We start from the raw sequence: 19,640 nt of genomic DNA, 5'->3' as shown, positions 1-19,640 counted from the left end.
GCAGAGTGAGACCCTGTCTCAACAGGACAGAACAGAATTTGAAAAACTGCTTTGTGTCTTTAACAGGTGACAATGCCAATGGGATCTGTCTAGACTGGAGAGACGTCATGGGTGACGTGCAACACGAAGTTCCACAGCAAGCAGAATCCTGCGTCACGGCATTCAGCCACGGAAAGTCAGTCTGGAGCGGCTGAGCAACTAGAATGACCCCTGATGGAAAACCAAACACACAGGTTTCCCTGTGTAGCCCTAGCTAGCTCTGTAGACCAGACTGGACTCTGATTCACAGACATTTGCCTGCCTCTGCCTCCAGAGTGCTGGGATTAAAGGTGTGCCCCTGGCTGACAAGTTTTTTTAAAAAATATTTAATGTTGTGACTAGTGTCAGGTCGCTTCCCGCCACCCGGCTAGCTTTACCCAAAATAATTACACAGAATTGTTGGGTGCCACTCTGTAGTGGGGAACAGCGGGCTACGTTCCTGCCACCCAGCCGCCTGGCTAGCTTATGCCCCGAAATAACAACATACAAATTGTATTCATTTAAACATTGCTTGGCCCATTAGTTCCAGCCTCTTATTGGCTAACTCTCACATCTCTATTAACCCATTTCTAATAATGTGTGTAGCACTACAAGGTGGCTTACCAGGGAAGATCTTAACCTGCATCTGTGTCGGGTGGGAGAATCATGGAGACTGACTGACTCGGCTTTCTTCCTCCCAGAATTCTGTTCTGTTTACTCCACCCACCTATGGGCTGGCCTATCAAAGACCAAGGCAGTTTCTTTATTTAACCAATGAAATCAACACAAAACAGAAGACTCTCCCATATCAATTTAATTATATTCTACTCATGTATTTGGTATGTGCAGGTATGCACGTGTGTGGAGGTCAGAGGACAACTGAGGAGTCCGTTCTCTCTTTCTACCATTTGGGACCCGGACATTAAACTCAAGAACTCAGGTTGTCAGGCTTGGTGGCAACACTGCCTGGAGACCCCCGGTGATATTAAACGACGACTTCACTAGCTGTCTTCTGGGGTGGCAGCAACACTGTGGTTGCAGTCTGTCTCTTAGAGACAAATGCTTCATAGGCACAGATTAAATGATAGGGCGTCTGGTGCCGACTTTGAAGTAAGCCAGGGGCTAGGGCTGGCTGGCATACACAAAGCTCTGGGTTCCATCCTCAGCACCACATAAAACCTGGTGTAGGGCATCACAGCTGCAATTCAGGGCTCAGGAGGTAAAGGCAGATTCAGGAGTTCACGATCATGCTTGGCTATTATCTACAGTTGGGAGCCAATCTAGGGTATACGAGACTCTGTCTCAAAAAGAAAATAATAATAAAGAAGAAATAATTGAAAGTCTCCAGGCTCAATCCCCTAGCAGCATCCACACAAATTACAATAAGTAGCCCAGGAGGAGGTGGGGAAGGAAGCCAGCTGAGGATTGCAAGGCTTTCATCGGATTCCCACAGCTCTGCCCAATAGAAGCCTCTGGGGCAGCGGCTCTCAACCTTCCTGATGCTGTGACCCTGGCATACAGCTCCTCATGTTGTGGTGATCCCAACCATAAAATTATTTTCATTGCTACTTCATAACCATAATTTTGCTACTGCTATGAATCATAATGTAAATATGTGATATGCAGGATATCAGATATGCAGCCCCCCAAAGGGGCCACAACCCACAGGTTGAGAACCACTGTTTTATATGGCTTTACCTATGTGCTGAGGTCTGGGGAGGTGGAGAGTGAGGGAAGCCCTATGGTTTGTCCAGGAACACAGCCCAGGGCAAATTTCGAGATCCCTTCATGGCAACAAATATCCTAACTCAGGCACAAGCACCCTGCAGCCAGCAAACGCACACAGAACCCAGTTCTCAGGTCAGTCTGCTGCCTCCCCTCCCCCCTTCCTTCTGGTCTGGCACTCTGGCCTCCCACAGGCCCATAGGAAACACAGATTGAGGCTGGTGGCAGCCAAGAGAAAGTCTTTCTTCCTGATGAGATTAGGCTGGAGGGAGAGCTTCTTCCTCCCCCACCCAACTGCGCGAGCCAGGGTTAGCTGGCAGGCCACCTCCAGAGAGGACTGAGGGATCCTCTGCGGGCCTAGCCCCTTGTTCAACCCAGGCTCTTGATCTTTGGCAGGGACCTGTTTCTCTCACCCGTGCAGCCCCTCTAGTCCCACCATGGGTTGCCTTTATTCTTCAAAGGTTTCTGCTGGACTTCGGTGGTGCGTCCTATGCTCCCCACTTTCTGTGCTGTCAGCCCTGCCCCCCAGAGCACTATGCCTTTTGGTTACCCCATCTTGGCACATACTGCTTCTCCTTGTAGAGTCTGAAATGAAGCCATGAGGCTGGCACTCGCTGGACTCTGAGGATGCCCCTGCCTCTTGTCCTCCTCATGTGCCAGGTTCCACCATGACACTCCCCCTCCAGACCACCCCACTGTATGAAATACTCATCTTCATACTTGGGGTGGGGTAGGTAAAACAGGGAGAGAGGTCCCAGGTTTAAGACTTGCATGCTGTTGGTGGGCCTTAGCATACCCTCTCTCCTAACTTTTTTGAGACAGACTTTCAATATGTCACCCTGGTGGGCCGGAAACTCACTATGTAGACCAGGCTGGCATTGAACTCACAGAGATCTTCCTGCCTCTGCCTTTGCAGTTGGAAATGCCATCATGTCCAGCTAAGCCTATTAATAGGTTGTTCTAAACAAACTCTGGAAGAATAGTCCTGTAATCTTAGCTACAAGCCCGGAGGATCAAAAGTTCAAGGCCTTAGGCAGGAGAGATGGTTCAGGGATGAAGAATGCATGCTCTCTTCAAGTGGCTGAGTTCTAGTCCCTGGACCCACTTCAGTGGCTCACAACAGCCTATCACTCTAGCTCCAAGAGATCAGGCCTCTGTGAACACCTGCATACACAATACCACACATACACACACACACACACACACACACACACACACACACACACACACACACACGGGGAGAGAGAGAGAGAGAGAGAGAGAGAGAGAGAGAGAGAGAGAACCAACAGTCACTTATGAAGCACCTCATTGACTACCATGGCACAATAACCGTGGGCAGCAGTGGCGCATAGACCTTGGTGATAACCATTAGCTCTCTAATTGGACTTAAGGCTGGCTTAACAAAAGAGATATCATGCCAGGTACCAGTGAGTTAGCCAACTACGTGGTGTTAATGAATCTGTTGTTGTTGTTGGAGGAGATCTACAACCACTAATTTACCAAACCAGGATAAACTCTGTAACAACCAACATCTTTAAATATTCGTCTTTTGCCGGGCGGTGGTGGCGCACGCCTTTAATCCCAGCACTCGGGAGGCAGAGGCAGGCGGATCTCTGTGAGTTCGAGGCCAGCCTGGTCTACAAGAGCTAGTTCCAGGACAGGAACCAAAAGCTACAGAGAAACCCTGTCTCGAAAAATCAAAAAAAAAAATATTCGTCTTTATACCCACAGGTAAGAGTACACCACACTTTATCAAGGGAACTTCTCTTTGTAACAGACTGAGACCACTCCAGAAAACCACAACCAATCAAAAGGCAGAGTTGAGGCACCCTACTCAATGGATGCATCTACAAAACACTCCTGCACCCAAGGCTCAGGGAGCATCATGGAAGAGAGGGCAGAACGATTTTAAGAGTCAAAGGATCAGGGACTTTGCTCTGAGATTATGTCTCCTAAAAACATCAGAAGTTTCCACTCAGGAAATCTCACCAACACAGCTGCCCAAACCCAGGGCAAACAAGGATGACACCAATGAGCATCCCAAACTGGATGGGGAAAAGCCCATGAGGCTTCAACCCTACACAAAGAACTCTAGGCAACTGAGGGAAGCCAGGAGTGGAGAGGTGGTTCTCCCTAAGGAAGAGCACACCAACGGTCAGCCCTAAAAACATACATGCAAGTAACATCATATGGACTCAACAGGTTATATTTTGGATATATGTGTATAGCCAAATACATGTAATATGTATACACATATGCATGTAATAACTAATGAAGAAAGGCCATGAATTTGAAGGAGAGCTGGAAGGGTTTAGAGGGTAGAAAGGGAAGGGAGAAACATGGTAATTAAATTATAATTTTTAAAAAAGAAACTGAACAAAAAAATCATAAACAAAAATGAAGGCAACCTGGACTAGAGTGAGTTCAAGCCAGCTTGGGCAATTTGGTGAAATCCCGCCTCAAAATAAAAATAGAAAGAGGACTGGGGATGTAGCGTGCTTGCTGAGCATGTGCGAAGCTCTGGGTTCCACCCCCCCCCCCCCGCACTGCCCACAACATACCTATCTTATTATTGTCCCCACAGACTCTGGAGGGCCAGGGCGATGGATGCAACATGTCTTACACTCGTCAGGCTCATAGAGGATGCTCCTCGCCCTTTCTCTTCCCACCCACAGGACTGTCCAGTTCAAATGGTTCCTCCCTCTGCTCTGCTCACCCACAGACCAAAGGGTCCACCGGCAGGGGCTGTTGAACCCTGGCTGGAAATGTCAGTCTTCTGGGCCCTCTGAGCAGAGGGGCTGGGACTGTCCATATCGTAGCAGGTTGGAGAGCCCTAACTCTGACACTGATCTGTGACCTTGGGCAGATCCATGTCCCCTCTGCTTTTCCATTCTCTCAATTAATGGTCACACCACAGACTTTTCCACCAATGAGGATGGTGCACAGAGGGTCTAGAGCCTGCATGGACACAGCCAGATACTCTAAAGCCCCAGAGGACAGTACACTGCCCGTCAGCTGTCCCAGTACACAGAGGGCTGACTTCTTGCTACTTCAACCTTCTAGAAACCCAGAACAGAATCATTTCCTATTTATTACCCCAAGACAAACTCTATCCAGTCCTTTATCTGGGACTTTCAACCACAAGGTCACCAAGAAGCTTCCTAGATGCCTCCTGGAGGTTCAAACCTGCAGGCCCCACCCTCTGCACCCTGTCCGATAGATCGTATATTCTCCGGCTCTATCTTTGGGCAGAGACACCCACAAGTATACACAGGGAAAATGTTTGCTTATCGTTCCACAGAAGGGGTGAGGCCCTGTAGCTTCTGACCGAGGATGGGGATTGAGTCACAGATCCCCACAAGCCATTACTTCCTGTTGTACGGATCAGTGGCCCACAGTCAGTCCTACAGAGGTTAACATTGCCCTCTGAACCTGGTGCCGCACTGGGAGCCATGGGCCAGAGATAAGGACAAAGTGGAAATAGCCAACTATGGGTGTTCAGTTGACTGGGGTGTGGGAGACAACAGGAAATCGTCACGCTCGTTTCTGGAGAACACGGCTGAATGGCCTGAGCTGAGATCGGTTTATTTTTTTCCTGAGGCTGAACCCAGGGCTTCAAGCATGATGGCCAAACACCTTACCACTGAGTTACAGTCCCAGTCCCCAAACTGCAGTGACCAGAGGACCCGGGAGGAACACTGGGAGGATGCTTCAAGGCAGAAGCGAGCCCTGCAGAAAGGGGAAGGAACCCAGGCGAGAGGGAAGGCTTGCACTGCCGGGGCCCAGCATGGCATGTGAGATGCATGTAGGGTTCATGGTATGTAGGTGAGCATGAGAAACAAGAGGGTCTGGGCATGTACCCAGAGCAGGGTGGGAGCAAGGGGTGCTGCAGCTGGCCAGGGTGCTGAAGGCCAGCCTGGGGACCGGCCTGTAGCAAAAGGGATCACCCAGGTTTGTAACTGGAGCTGTCATGTGATCAGAGCTGCAGGGGTCTTAGAGGGGATTTTCTTTCCTCAAGCGAGGCTGGTCTAAAAGGAAATCAGCAGGCTTTACTGCATGCAGGGTAGGTGCTGCATGCAGCTGCTGCAGAGGGCAGAAGTCTGAGGTCATCCTTGGCTGTGCTCAAAGTGACCCTGTGACTACCCTATGACTAGAGACCCCAGACATGAACATCTCAATGCTCAGCCCTCACAAGGAGGGTGATGGGAAGTTCTTCCTGCTTCTTTCTTACCCGACTGTCACCATGGAGATAAATGCTCGCTGGTCAGCCTTAATTTCCCAGGCAGGCCAGCAACAGCTGGCAGGACCGTCTGCTGTCGGCCCCCCAGGCTCTGCCCAGATCTCCAAGAAGGCTGGGTCTGCAGGCTTGGAGGGCAGAGGCCAAACAGCTTCTCCTGCCAGATTACAACTGCTAGCAGCCAGTAGCTGGGGGTGAAGAGTTCAGGAAAAAGATAACAGTGTCCCCAGAAGGAGGTACATCTGCCCCAGGACCAATGGTTGAGGGAGGTGACAGCACCTGGTTTACATGTTTGCTGGGGTCTGACATTTGAAACCCCTGGAGAGCTGATTCTAGTCACATGGGCGCCCACACCCCCACCTTACAGTTTCTGACTCAGGGTCTGGAAAGCCACATTTTGAAGTCCCAGTGGCCACTGAAGCAGCTGGTCTGGGGACTGTACTGGAAGGACCACCGCCCTTCATCCTGTTTAGGATCTGCAAATTCCCTCCCGGTTACTGCCCATCCTCCTCTTCACCACCATCCTACGGGGCAGATGTGGGTCATACCCACTTTCCCTTGGTGGGGTGGACAGCATCATTTTTTCCCATCCACTTCCCTGCGGAGCTCCCAACCTCCAGCTTTTCCTGGGCCTCAGAGCCAGATCCTGATGTGGACTTAGAGGTGGGGGCTGAGACAGGTGGCTCCCCACTGATGCTGTCTTATCTTTGTCTTCTTGGCTACTCAGGACCTTCTGGGGGTGGGGTGCGGGAACAAAACCCTGGCACAGGGACCCTAGTGGCTGACAGGTCTTCTCTCCTGCAGAACATGCCTGAGGAACCTTCCCCTTTAGGTCCAGGCAGTGAAGGCTCTTCCCAACCACTGTCCCCTTGGAGAAGGAAGATCCCTGGCCCCTGTACTTCATCTAATAAAAGGGAATACATTAGCATTCAGTTTGCCCTCCTGAGGTTGCAGGGAGCCTTGAAGAGAGAATGGGAAAAAGGGGCTGAATTTACTTAAGAAACATGGTGGTCCATGCATGCAACCATTAGGGATGTGGTTGGGAGCCCACCTACGAGGCTCACACTTCATCCCACCACACATGGGCAGGGAGGCCTCCCTTGGTTTCTTCGTTTGGAAGATGCTTTAACGTCTACCAAACCCTTGGCATCTTGCCTGGTCCAAAGTGACTCAAAAGATATAGTTGCTTTAAATGAGGAGCTCTGGGCTGGGGCCGTGGCACAGTTTGGTAGAGTGGTTGCCTAGAATGCATGAAATCCTGGGGATGGTCACCAGCGCTGTTATCTCAGCCATTTGAGAAGTAGAGAGAGGAAGATCAGAATTTCAAGGTAATCCTCAACTATATAGAGAATTAAAGGCCAAAAATTAAAGGTGTAAAGAATGGAGACTTTTACTGAGTCCTTGCCATGAGCCAGGCTCAGATCTAAGCGGTCTGCAGTAAAAAAGTGTCCTGGACTCAGACAGGGATGGAGCAGGACAAAGGAGGCTATGTTCCTTTACTCTGAGGCAGCACTTTGGACGTGTGCGTGTGTGTGCTATGTCCCTATAACGAGATGAAATCAGAGAAAGTCTGTTGTATCCTGCACCTCGCCGTGCTGACTCACTGAGAATCTAATTCTCTACAGACCCACTAGCTCTTCCTCTCAGTCGGGCCTGGCACCGCACAAGGAAGCAAAAGGAAGGCCCAGAGTCCCAGAGTGAACCAGGCTCAGTTGGGGTCGGCCTGGCTCCCTGCCTCCCATTCCACACCTTTCTTGCTTAACTCTGAGGTTTTGGGGCTTGCATCTTGCCAGTAATGGAGAACTCACTCCTTTGGGAATGGAATTTTCTGGCTTCTGCTGCTGCCATCAGTCCCCGGAGCCCCACCAGCCATCTGTGGCTTCTACAGTGACAGCCTCACAGACATCAGAGTTCCCTGACCACAGACTACTGGGATGGCTCCGATTCAGGCTGGAAATTACCTCCTGGGACTTTCTTTCTCTTTCTGTCTTTCCCTCCCTCCCTCCCTCCCTAAGACAGAGTTTCTCTGTACAGCCCTAGCTGTCCTGGAACTCACTTTGTAGACCAGGCTGGCCTCGAATGCACAGAGATTTGCCTACCAATGCCTCCCAGGTGCTGGAAATAAAGACATGCACCACCACGCCCGGATTTTGGAACATTTTTTTTTCTCTTTTTTTAAATTTCCTCTCATGGTATCTTTCCTTAGTATGTAGAGCTGTCACCTCGCCCAGTCTGGATCCTGGTGTGTTCACACACATCCACACACACAAACACACACACTATACAACAGGTCCTCTACAACTTAGAATGATCACACTGGCAAGCCCCAGGAGGGGAAACCAAGTCAGCATGCTAGTAACCACCCAGAGCATCCTGGGAACAGGATGCAGACCTGGGAGTCTTCTAGGGCAGCGGACAAAGTTTCCTTTCATTCTGGGCCTGGTTACAGCACCAAATATTTTCCCTCTTATCTGTCACTCTAAGTCACAGCGGGGACTTGTCTGTGGAGGGCCGAATTCCAAGGATGGCAAGTGAAGGAGAAAAGGCCTTCTGTGAGAGGTCAGAGGTCATTCACATTATCAGCATCCTCCTGGAGGTCAGATCTTCTTTCCCCTTTAAAGGAAGGGCCTCATTATGTGGCCCAGGCTGGTCTTGAACACACAGCCCTGCTGCAGCTTCCCACAGGTTGGGGCTACAAGTGGGTGGGTGCCACCTTCCCTGGCTTTGTGCTCAGGCCTTTGAAAGGTGAGATGCTTCAACTGAGAGCGGCTTGTGTTGGAAACATGGGGCTTATGGTGGCCAGGAGAGAAGACAAACCCAAGGATGTCTTTCCTGCTGGCCAGGCCAGCAGCCCTAAGCGCTATGGCGTGAACCTGAACACACTGCTTCAACCAGCATCTTCCCAAGGCTGATAGATCAACACTGGGTTGGGCTCTGTGAACCCAGGGTAGCCAGTGTGAGCGTGTCTGTGTTTGCAAGCATGCACGTGTATGCGCATGCGCAAATACGTAACAGAGATGGGGTGAAGCCAAGGAGACCACAAGTTTAGAACAGGCTTTGAATTTTTGTTTGTTTTATCTGAAACAGGTTCTCATATATCCTAGGCTGGCCTCACACCGGCTGTGTAGTAGATGGCAACTTTGCAGTCTGCTCCTCAGGTGCGTTCGTATTACACTTGAGTACCAAGAGACTTCCAGACTTTAAAAAGCATTATTTTTATGTGTATAGGTGTTTTGCCTGCATATGCCTGTATGGCATGTGTGTGCCTGGTGGTTATGGAGGTCAGAAGAGGCATCGGATTCCCTGGAACTGGAGCTACAGACAGTTGTGAACCCCGTGTGAGTGCTGGGGATCAAAAGCTGGTCCTCTGCAATAGAAGTTCATGTTCCTTCAAACTGCTGAGCCGGCTCTCCAGCTCCAGCTTCCAAAGTTTCCAGCACCGCTTCTCTAAAGGGCGGAGCCCCTGAGATTGCACTCCAGTGTTTTATTTTATCTATCTATCTATCTATCTATCTATCTATCTATCTATCTATCTATCATTCTATCTATCCATCTATTTTGAGACAGGGTTTCTCTGTGTAGTTCTGGCTGTCCTGGAACTCGCTTTGTAGATCAGGCTGGCCAAGGTTCCACCTATCTCTGCCTCCCAAGTGCTGGGACTTAAATCATGTGCCACCACTGCTTGACAGCCAGTATTTCATATTAAATGCCAGAACCCATTACTAAAGGATATGACGCATACATGAGAGCTACTCAGAACAGCTGCCAATCTGCCCTTTGACTACTGTCCCCAAGTGAAAAAGCCACAGCGGTGGTGTGATCAGGACAATTAAACTGTTTTTAGTTTTGTTTGTGTGTGGGGACTGAGGGAAGGAAGAAAAGAGGGTAGGAGGGGGAGAGAGAGAGACTCATGGCATAGCCCAGACTAGCCTCAAACTTGTGGTGATCCTCCTGCCTCAGGCTCCTGACTGCTGTGATTACAGGTATGTTATCAGAACCAGTTCTCTCAAAACCACTTTTCTTAGGTGGCTGGCAAGATAGCTCAGTGTGTGAAAGTGACTGCCACCAAGTCTGACAACCCGAGTTCCTGAGTTTAACGTCCAGGTCCCGCATGGTAGAAAGAGAGAACAGACTCCTCAGTTGTCCTCTGACCTCCACACACGTGCATACCTCACACACCAAATACATGAGCAGAGTATAATTAAACAATGCAAACACTTGTAGGGGGTGGGCGGTGATGCACACCTTTAGTCCCAGCACTCAGGAGGCAGAAACAGATCTCTGAGTTTGAGGCCAGCCTCAAGCTACAGGTCTACACAATGAGTTCTATGACAACCAGGGCTACACAGAGAAACCCTGTTTCAAAAAACAACCAAACAAAAACAACCAAACAAATAAGCAAAAAACTTGTCCCTTGGAGAAAAGTTAGTCAGGTCAAGTTAGATAATGGGTGATTAATATATCTGTTAATCTGAGCATTAGTCTGGATTAATCAACCATGGTAAACTAATTGGGCTATCCTACTAAACATAGCGGTCCCCATCACCACTTTCTGGTGTCTCCCCTTCTCCCCAGAGATTCCTGAATCATGAGACACACAGATCTGCCAGATACTGACTGGGGAGCTGAGTGTCCACACCTGACAATCAGAAGTGACCCTGGATCTTTTCTTTTCGGTGCTGGGAGTGGAGCCCAGGGCCTCCTGCTTGCCACAATGCCCTTTCACTGGGCCCACACTCAGCCCTGAGTCCTGATACACATAGCAAGTTCCAAGCTAGCTGGGGCTACACAGTGCAACCTTGTCTCAAAGACAGAACAGAAAAACAGTAACAATGTAGGGAGTGAAGAGCAGATCTAGTCTGGGCCACACTCCAGCACCCCGTGGAGAGTAAATATCAGTGCTTTTCTCCAGGTGGGCTGCTGGCCAGGCCACTCTGGGTAACGGTGACAGCAGGGGTGAGGCTAGCGGGTGGCCAGCAAGCTCTCCAAGATCTCCAATCTCCTGCGGGCCATTATCTCTGACCACTGCCGGATGTTTAATGGGCAGCCCACTGGGCCGTCTGAACTGCTCCAGTGTGGGCATGTGCCCCTGCCCTAAGCTAGGGTGTTTCCATGCAGCTGTCCCTGGAGACAGCACCTGCTGTGGATGAGGAAGCTCTTTAGAGGCAGGACCTAGTGTGAGCAGGGGCGAATCCAGCTGTGCCTCTAATCTAGCGTGAAGCTGCTATGGGGATTAGAGAGGAGAAATGTAGGAGTCTAAATGTAGGGCCGAAGAGGTGATTCGGTGGTTAAGGGCACTGGCTGCTTTTCCAGAGGACCCGGGTTTAATCCCCAGCACCCATATGGTGGCTTACAACAATCTTTAATTCCAACAACACCGTCTTCTAGACTCTGCGGGCGCCAGGTATGAAAGTCATGCACAGATATTCGTGGGTAGACAAAACAAACACACACACACACACACACACACACACACACACACACACACACGTCTAGATTGGAGCCAGGCATGGTAGCATACACCAGCACTCCAGAAGCTGAGGCAAAAGACTCGCCAGGAGCTCCGGGCTAGCATGGGCTGTATAATAAGTAGCCTATCTGCTAGAGCTATATAGCAAAACCCTGTCTCAAAAACCACATCAAATCAATATAGTAGCTTAGCTTCTTCTACTGTGCAAAGTGGCTGAAAGTCTGTGTGTTCCAAGGGACAAAGACCCAGGCCCCATGATGCTCAGGGAACGGGGCCCCTTTCATTATCCTGGCTTCTGATGCATCAAAGACCCCAAGGCTTGGGCCCCTGCCCACCCTGGTGTCCCCAGATCCATGCCAGCTATCTCAGCCCCACTCTGAGGGAGGGTTCCACTTATAGCAGGACCCCCACCTCCTGGGTCTGGTCTTTCGCTCCTGACTGCAGTTGTGTCTGCAGTCCCAGAGATGTGAGACCTCTCCTCTGGGTGTTTCCATACAGCTGTCCCTGGAAACGGCATCGAGGCCTCATGATGTGCCCTGTCGCTCTGACCTGAAGAGTACTTCACCTTCTGGTCTGCTGATGCCAACTGGGTCTTATGGCTCGCTGTACCCACGGTACAGATACAGAGAGCACAACAATTATAGCAGGAAAATGGGTACATGTCTAGAAGATTCAAAACACAGAAAACACCACCTTACCACTGAAGATCCCCAGACAGATGTCTGAATAGTCTTCCTACCCTCCACCCTCCTTGGTACTGAGGGTCAAACCTTGAGCATCTTATGTGCCAGGTAAGCGCTCTCCCACTGAGATACACTGGCAGCCCTCTTTGTTGCTGCAGGAGACACAATCTAAATGTCTAGTTTTCAACTCGCAATCCCTGTCTCAGCCTCCCAGACGTCTAAGATTATGATCAGCATCACCAAGCCTGGCTCGAATGTTTTTCTACATTTACGTATGCACACATGTCCTTTTTTCATATCTGAACTCAAACACGCTCCTTCTGCCCCCAGACTGTTCTCTTTCCAATAGCATGCCACCTTGGGCCAGTCTCCGGTAGGCTGGTCCTCATTATGACGTCATGACACCCCACCCCAGCGCCTGGCAGCTCCCTACAGCCCCTCAGGCAGGTTCCAGGGGCCTTCACCAGTGGGGGCAACACTATGAGCCTCACGGGTCTTATTGGCACAGACATTTCTCTTCCCCAGGGGGCTGTGATTGGTGACTGAGTGACAGTGGCCACCAGGGCCCCCTGCAAGTGAACTGTAGCAGACTTTCTCTGAAACTCTTCAGTCAAGCAGCCTGAGGGCAGTGGTGGACATCTGTCTGTCCAGTTTGGTCACAGAACTTGCACGACACACCGGAAGCGCCCCCTGCCTGCATACTTCAGAACTCAGGATCAAGCACAATGGGAGGGATGCCCGGCTCTGTGCAGGTCAAGAGCACCTACATATCCTTCAAGGCCTGTGGCTCTATGCAGGCCGGTGCACTCAGTGCAACACGCACTTATCCGCACGCTCCCAGTTTTTGCAATACTCTCAGGCATCCCACATTGGCCTCAGACTTGCCGTACAGTCCTGAACTTAAAGATCCTCCTGCCTCCATCTCCCAAGTGTTGGGATCAGGACACGGCTACCACACCCAGTTTATGGGATACTGGAAATTGAACCCAGAGTTCCTACATGCTAGATAAGCACTCTGCCAATTAAGCCACATTCCAGCCCAACCATTCTTATTTTTATAAAGGGAGAAACAAAGGTTGGAGAGATGGGCGAGGTACACCGTGTCTGACCTTTAGAGGTGGCTGACTCCACACCTTCTCCAGGCTGTCTTCCTGGGCTCCCACCCCTCCCAGGCTGGATTGGAAGTCCTAGCTAGGAGATTCCTGGTTTCCAGCTATGGATGGTAGGTAGCCATGGCTCCCCCTGGGGCTGTGAGTGACTGAGGGTGGTGCCGATTCTGGCTTATCTCTCCCTCCCTGTAAACTCAGAAGCACCTCAGCGGATGGTGGTAACCACGATCAATAAGCCTGGGGGAAAACTTCATCTTGCCGAGGGGGTACTGCGGCATAACAGAGGCACACCACAGTGGCAAGGCCAGGCCCTTTTCCTAGAGCAAGTGTTCCTTCCACCCCACCGAGCCCTTTATCTACAACCTCGGACTCTGGGTCTCACTCTGAAGCTCATGCTTGTCTTCTCTGGCACAGGCTGGGGAGGGGAGCTTGGCAGGAGATTGAGGGAGCTCAGTCCACGAGTTTGGCCAACCCCCCCGCCCGGGTAGCTGCAGGACCTGTCCATATATTGAGCACCCAGATACCAAGCCCTGTCAAGTACTCGCCACACATGTCCTCCAAGCCAGTGGTTGGTGCCATCATGATACATTGAGATGAGCATGCAAAGACCCTGGCCTAAGATCAGTTAAGGCTGAGCTGGATGGAACTGGACGGCTGCACCCTGGGCAGTGGCTGGCTGCCAGGGCATGTTGGCCCAGTGCTGGAGAGAAATGCAGTGAGGTTACAGGAGAAAAGTCCTCAGGGGGAGGGGCGGCGTGACTGTGGCAAAGTTCCGCCCTTTCCCCTTTCCCTGCCACCTCCCAACAAGGGCTGAAGGATGAGACTCTGGCTCAGGCCTCCCTGAAGTCCCTAGGACTCCCTGGGGGACAGGGTCATGACACCTGCCAACTCTCTACAAGCTCTCTGGGCTCCAGGCCAGGCTAGAAGCAGCTGTGGTAAGAATCCCACACAGGTTCTCCTCTGCCTGGTTTCTCTTGCTGCACTTGGGACATGACTAGGAGTAGGCTGGGTGGGTGGGTGGTGGGGGTGACTCAATGAAACGTGCCAATTTGGGCACTCTGGGTTTTGCCTTCAGACACAGAGAACAGTGCCAGATCTAAACTCTGCAGGCAGATGGCATGGTATAAAAGTGAGCCCCTGGGCAACACGGGGCCCTAGTCTTTCATCTGCAGAATAGGGGTGGCAGTGTCCAAAAGGAAGAAACCTCTCCACAGGGAGATCACACTGATGACCCAGGACAAGAGGACACGGGACATTAATTTTCTACTTTCCCTCTTTTCTAATGTTTTATCCACTATCATCAAATAGGCATAGCAGAAAAACCAAGAGAAGGTTCTTTGTAAGTTAACTTTATTGAGACACAGTCTACCTATAACATAACAGATCCATTTAAAAATGAGAATCCAGGCATAGTGGCTCCCAACTGCAATACCAGCACTGGGGAGGCTGAGGCAGGGGGACTGCTGTGAGCCCAGGGGCTGGCCTGGAATACAGAGCAGCACACTGTCTCCAAAAAGAATCAAAACCAAACCAAAGGAAGCACAGGAAAGATAAAAGCAGGTACTAGTATCTACCCTTCTCCTGCCCAGACCCTCACCTATGGCTGGAGTGAGCTAGGGGTGTAAATCCTTCACCTGCCTAGAGTAGTCAGGAAGCCGGCCAGCCTGGTCTCCTCTCCTGCGGTTTACCTGCCAGGCCCACTATTGTTCTGCAAACACGGAGATCAACAGTTCCTCTGGCCCCAGCTCACGCCCACCCGCCCACCCTCGTCGCCTAGGTCTGGGCTCTGTGACAGCCACTCTGAGACCTGGTAACAAGGTGCCATGAATGGTGGCCTGTGAATCACACAATGCAGTTTTCACTGTTACTGGAGCCTGAAGGCCAAGATAAGGCTGCAGACTGGGAGTGTGCGGGAGGGCCAGCTTCCGGGGTCAGGGAAGGGTGCCTGCCTGCTGGTGTGTCTCAGGGGGCCTCTTTTGCAGGGACCCGAACCCTCATCAGAAGTGTTCTGTCTCCCTGACCCAATCGCCTCCTTCCATGCCATTACCGGGGGTGCCGTTTTCAACCAATGAACTCGGCAGATCACAGCGATCTTGGGGAATCCCACTAGCGCAAAAGCCTGCATAGCTCCCACTGCCTTGCGCCAGAAGCCTTAGCTTTTCTCTCAGACAGAACTGGAAGTTTCCAAACCTCTCTGTACCTCTTGTTTGTTTGTTTTAACCGAAAAAGGCATAAAAATAGTACCTCTCTCACTAACTTGTAGGATTCCACACTGCACACGGAAGGACCGTGACCTCTGCCCTTCTTCTCTGCCTCACTCTTTTTACCCGCTTTCCTGGTCTTCCCCGTACCCACCTACCTCAGGGCCCTTTTACTGGCTCCTCCTCCGTAGCTCAACCCTATTTGCCCAAGTCACCCTCTTAGCGAGCCCGGCAGACCCCTGCCTAAAATGGCAATCCCTCTTTCTGTGGTCAAACTGCTTGTTCCTGCCTGATTTCTTTGTTTTCTTTCCTTGTCACCTTCTGCCTTCTGTCCCTTTCAGACAGACTGCAGACTCCTTCAGGGCATCTTCTTTGAGTGTTTTGTGTACGGTGGAGGTGTTTGTAAACACTGGGGACAGAGGTCTGGAGTGTCCAACAGAGAGCACAGCAGCCCTGCGGTTGCCAGTACTGTATTGTCTGACTCAAGGCCTCCTTGAGTCTCAAATCACACCTTCCCAGTCCCCTACCCCACCCCATGGCTCGCTTATTGTAAGGAACCGTAATTACATCTTTAATTATACCCTTTTCTACTTACGCTGAACCACACAATTTTTTTTTTGTAAGTAAAAAAAAAAAGTTGGACATAAGCCTTTCTGGAGAGGTTTAAACTAACGTGTAAGCCCCTTGCAGGTCCCCAGGAGGCATCCAGAGACAGAGTGAGGGCTCCTAGTCCTGCGGATGCAGCGGCTGCCAAGTTCTTCCCTCCGGTCCTAAAGGTGAAGCTTCTGCCTCATAAGGAAAGCAGTAGCATCTGGGGTCCCCCTGTGACTGGCAGAGAAGAGGAAAAGCTCCCCAAGGCCTGAATCAGAGCTATTTCAAAAGAGCAAAGGCTTCAAGCAGAACTCCTTGAGAGGAGCTGGCAACCCTCCCTGAGGGAGGACACTTATCTCTGGGGGAGGGAGGGTGTCACAATCGCAGGACGTCCAGAGCGCTCAGCTCCTCCAGTAAAAGGCTCCATTAGCTGAGCTGCGTGCAGATGCAGCCACCACCAAGGCCACGCCCACGTCACAAGGGAGAAAGTGAGGTGCTGAGGAGCAGGGCTGACCTGAGACCACACAGTGGGGTGGGAGTCTGGATCTGCCACCTGGCTTCAGGGTCTTCCTGCCTGATCATTGGGGCAGTGGTGGGAACTTCATTGCTGTCACTTTGACACCACTTTTCTTCAAATAAAATGTTTCAGAAGCCTCCACTTGCTTCTTCAGGGTCAGGCAACTTCGAGATAGTAGTAATAAGTACAAGTTTCTCTAGTGACTGCCTTAGGGTAAAGTCCCAGAGGAAGGAGAGGCCTGGGAGCAAAGGGCAGGCGATCCACTGAGTAGACTTTTGTTTCGAGGGGAGAATGACACACCCCAGGCTAATCCTTGCAGCCCTGCCAGGGAGGAGTTTTAACCTTTTATGTTTATATCTTGCTGCTTTTACAAAGCAATAAGACTTTCACTTATGATACATTTTTTACTCCCGCCCACTTTAAATTGGAGGCGCACATCCCAGGCAGTCCTAGATCTTGATTTGTAGCAGAGGGTGGTCTTGAACTCCCGATCCTCCTTCCTCCACCTCCAAGTGGAAGAATTACAGACGTGAGTCACCATGCCCAGTCTATTCTGGGATGGCACTGGGCTTCACACAGCTAGGGAAGCACTCTACCCACTGGGCTGCATGCTAGCGGCTAAACGCGCCCTGCTTAGTATTAGGATTCCTGGCTGGTTGTTGTGTGGCTTTTACCAGTCACATCCCCTTCAGGGACAGGTGATAGCTACCCATAGAATAAGGAGATTGGATGAGGTGATTTCTAGAGCCCCCTTTCAAGGCAGATAACACACAACTCCACAGTTTATTTTTAAAGTATGGCTTTGTAATAACCCGAACCTGCCTTCCTCAGGCACCATCCAGTGGCCTTGCAGATCACACAGGTACACAATGACAGGGGACTCAGGTAGTACTTAGGCCTCCAAGCTGGTGCCGGGCTCTGGCACAGCCACACTTATACTTAGCCTCCCTTTATGAGAGGATAATAATACTCATTGGCAGTGAAGCTCCAGGTTAGGGGCCAAGGGGCAAGGTCCCTGCCACCCTGCCTCAGCCCTGGAATACCATGGCACCCTACAATGCCCACCCAGCCCTCTGCCTGTAGACTTAGGATGTTCGCCACCTGCCCGGATGCTGGGAGGGGGCAAGTCCCCTTTTCAGCCCAAAGAAATCCCTTGAGTGAGGGTCAGGGCACACACTGACGGGAGCCTGTCCCACCCTGACTGGAGGTCAGAGAGTCTGAGCTTATTTTTGCTCTCTCAAAGTTGTTGACAACAGGTGAGATGCTGACCTACGGCGTGGTTAATTAGTATTTTGGAGGTAAAGGTGGACCAAAGGTTGGAGAATTCAAGTCTATTCTTTATATCATGTTAACGAAATCTGCCACATCTCCCCTTCCTTTTTGGAGTGAAGTAGATGGGCGTGGGGAAGGCTAAATGAGGAGAATTCAGTATTCTCTGAGCGTCCCTCCCGAGGCTGTTCTGTGTTTCTGTCTCTTATTTCTCCTATATTTCTGTTCCTTTTGCTTAATAATTCTAATCTTAACGCTCCTACCCTGTAAGGTACGAGTTTTGTAGAAGCTGGCTTTTGACAGGTGAGGGGGAGGGAGAGAGGAAATCAGCAGGCGCTGAACCTGTTCCTTAATCGGGACAAATGCCAGGAAATGGGGCAGAAAGGACCAGAGATGGTCCAGGTCCTTGTCTCCCACCACATACCACAAGAGATGTCGGAAGGCGAAGACAGCATAAGGACACATTCCTATGCCGAGGCAGATGGTTACAAGCAAGCCCCTGGACCATATGCACAGGGCAGACTCCGGGGCAGAAAGGCCAGATGCTGTCTAAAGGGCACTAGCCAGGGCTACAGCTGCAGCGGGAGCAGGCTTCCCAGTTTCAGCTAATGAGATCCCCATCGCAAGAAGAATGCAACACAAGACCTTCATCCAGGGGCATCTTTATAGACCGGTCCTAGCCCCACGGCAGAGGTCTTCACAGACCTTAGAGCCACTGCACCCGTAGACAAGTGCTCTGTCTCCCAATCCCGAGAGATACTGCCCTCCTGGACTCTCTGTATCAGAGTCAACCCTGTCCCACCAGACTGGTACACAGAACTGGGCTCCTGCCCCTGAGATCTGGCCACCGCCAGAGCCGGGCTCCTCCTCCAGCTCCAGGCGTGAGGCTGGTCTGGGTGGCAGACTGCTCGCCCCACCCGCGCGCCCAGGTCCCCTCGGCAGGCAGGGACTGGAAGCTGAAGCCCCGCGGATAACCCCGCCAGGTTAGGAACAATCACGACTCGGGTCCACGGGGCACCAGGGCCACACTTGGGCCTGTCGGGACTGGCTGCCGCGCCCAGGGCGGGCCGCTCACCGCTGCAGGAGGCGCGGACGGTGCGGACTAACCCCGAGCCCCTGGAGCCCAAACAGGGTCGCTGCTGCTAGTCACCCGTTGAGGGGGCGGCTGCACCGCTATCCCGCTGGGGAAACTGAGGACCCGAGTGGGGCAGGGCTTTGTGTGAGGTGGTGCAGGGGGCTAGAAGATAGGTCTCGTGGTGCAGGGGGCAGCATCCCTCCCGCCGCCTGACCGCAACCCGGGAGCAGCGCGCGTCCCGCCTGGCCCTGTCCCACCCTACCTTGTTGGCGGCCGCGCGAGTGGCGGCGGCGGCGGCTCCAGCTCCCGCTCCGCGCTCCGAGCCGCCCGCCGAGTCCCCGCGCCCAGCGCCGCCACCTCCCCGCGCAGCCCGGCGGGCGGGACCGGGCCGGGTGGGGCCGGGGCCTGGGCGGGGCGGGACGGGGAGGCCCCGCCTGTGCGTCGCCCGCCGCCCGCAGCTCGGATCTCGTCCCGCGTGCACACGCTCTCGCCTCCCGCACGCTCTAGCGGCAGGCTTTGGGTGGGACTCGGGTCCCGAGCCTCAGTTTGCCCTTGCTGAGATGAAGACAGTCACCGCGTCTGCCTCCCAGGTGGCTCCTGGCTGGATCACGCAGAGAGTGCCCGCACCACGGCTCCGCAGGCGGCGGGAGAACCGGGAAGCGGAGGGCGGCTGCGCACCCGGGAGGGAGACCCTTCTCCCGCAGTTGCCAATAGGGGGCGATGCTCCCCAGCCTAGCCCGCTATC

General features: G+C 52.1%; 1 protein-coding gene across 1 annotated transcript in view; it reads right to left on the bottom strand.

Moving 5' to 3' along the window:
• The window catches only part of Coro2a (coronin 2A), a 49,423-nt gene extending 30,116 nt beyond the window's left edge, over positions 1-19,307 (bottom strand). Inside the window, exon 1 of the mRNA XM_075967265.1 lies at positions 19,158-19,307. The gene's annotated coding sequence lies outside the window, so the exon portion shown is untranslated. The remainder of the gene's footprint in view (positions 1-19,157) is intronic.
• Positions 19,308-19,640: the final 333 nt, after the last annotated feature.

The sequence above is a fragment of the Microtus pennsylvanicus genome, chromosome 3 (assembly GCF_037038515.1).
Source record: "Microtus pennsylvanicus isolate mMicPen1 chromosome 3, mMicPen1.hap1, whole genome shotgun sequence".
Taxonomy (NCBI): Eukaryota; Metazoa; Chordata; class Mammalia; order Rodentia; family Cricetidae; genus Microtus; species Microtus pennsylvanicus.
This window is presented reverse-complemented; position numbering and strand designations above follow the sequence as displayed.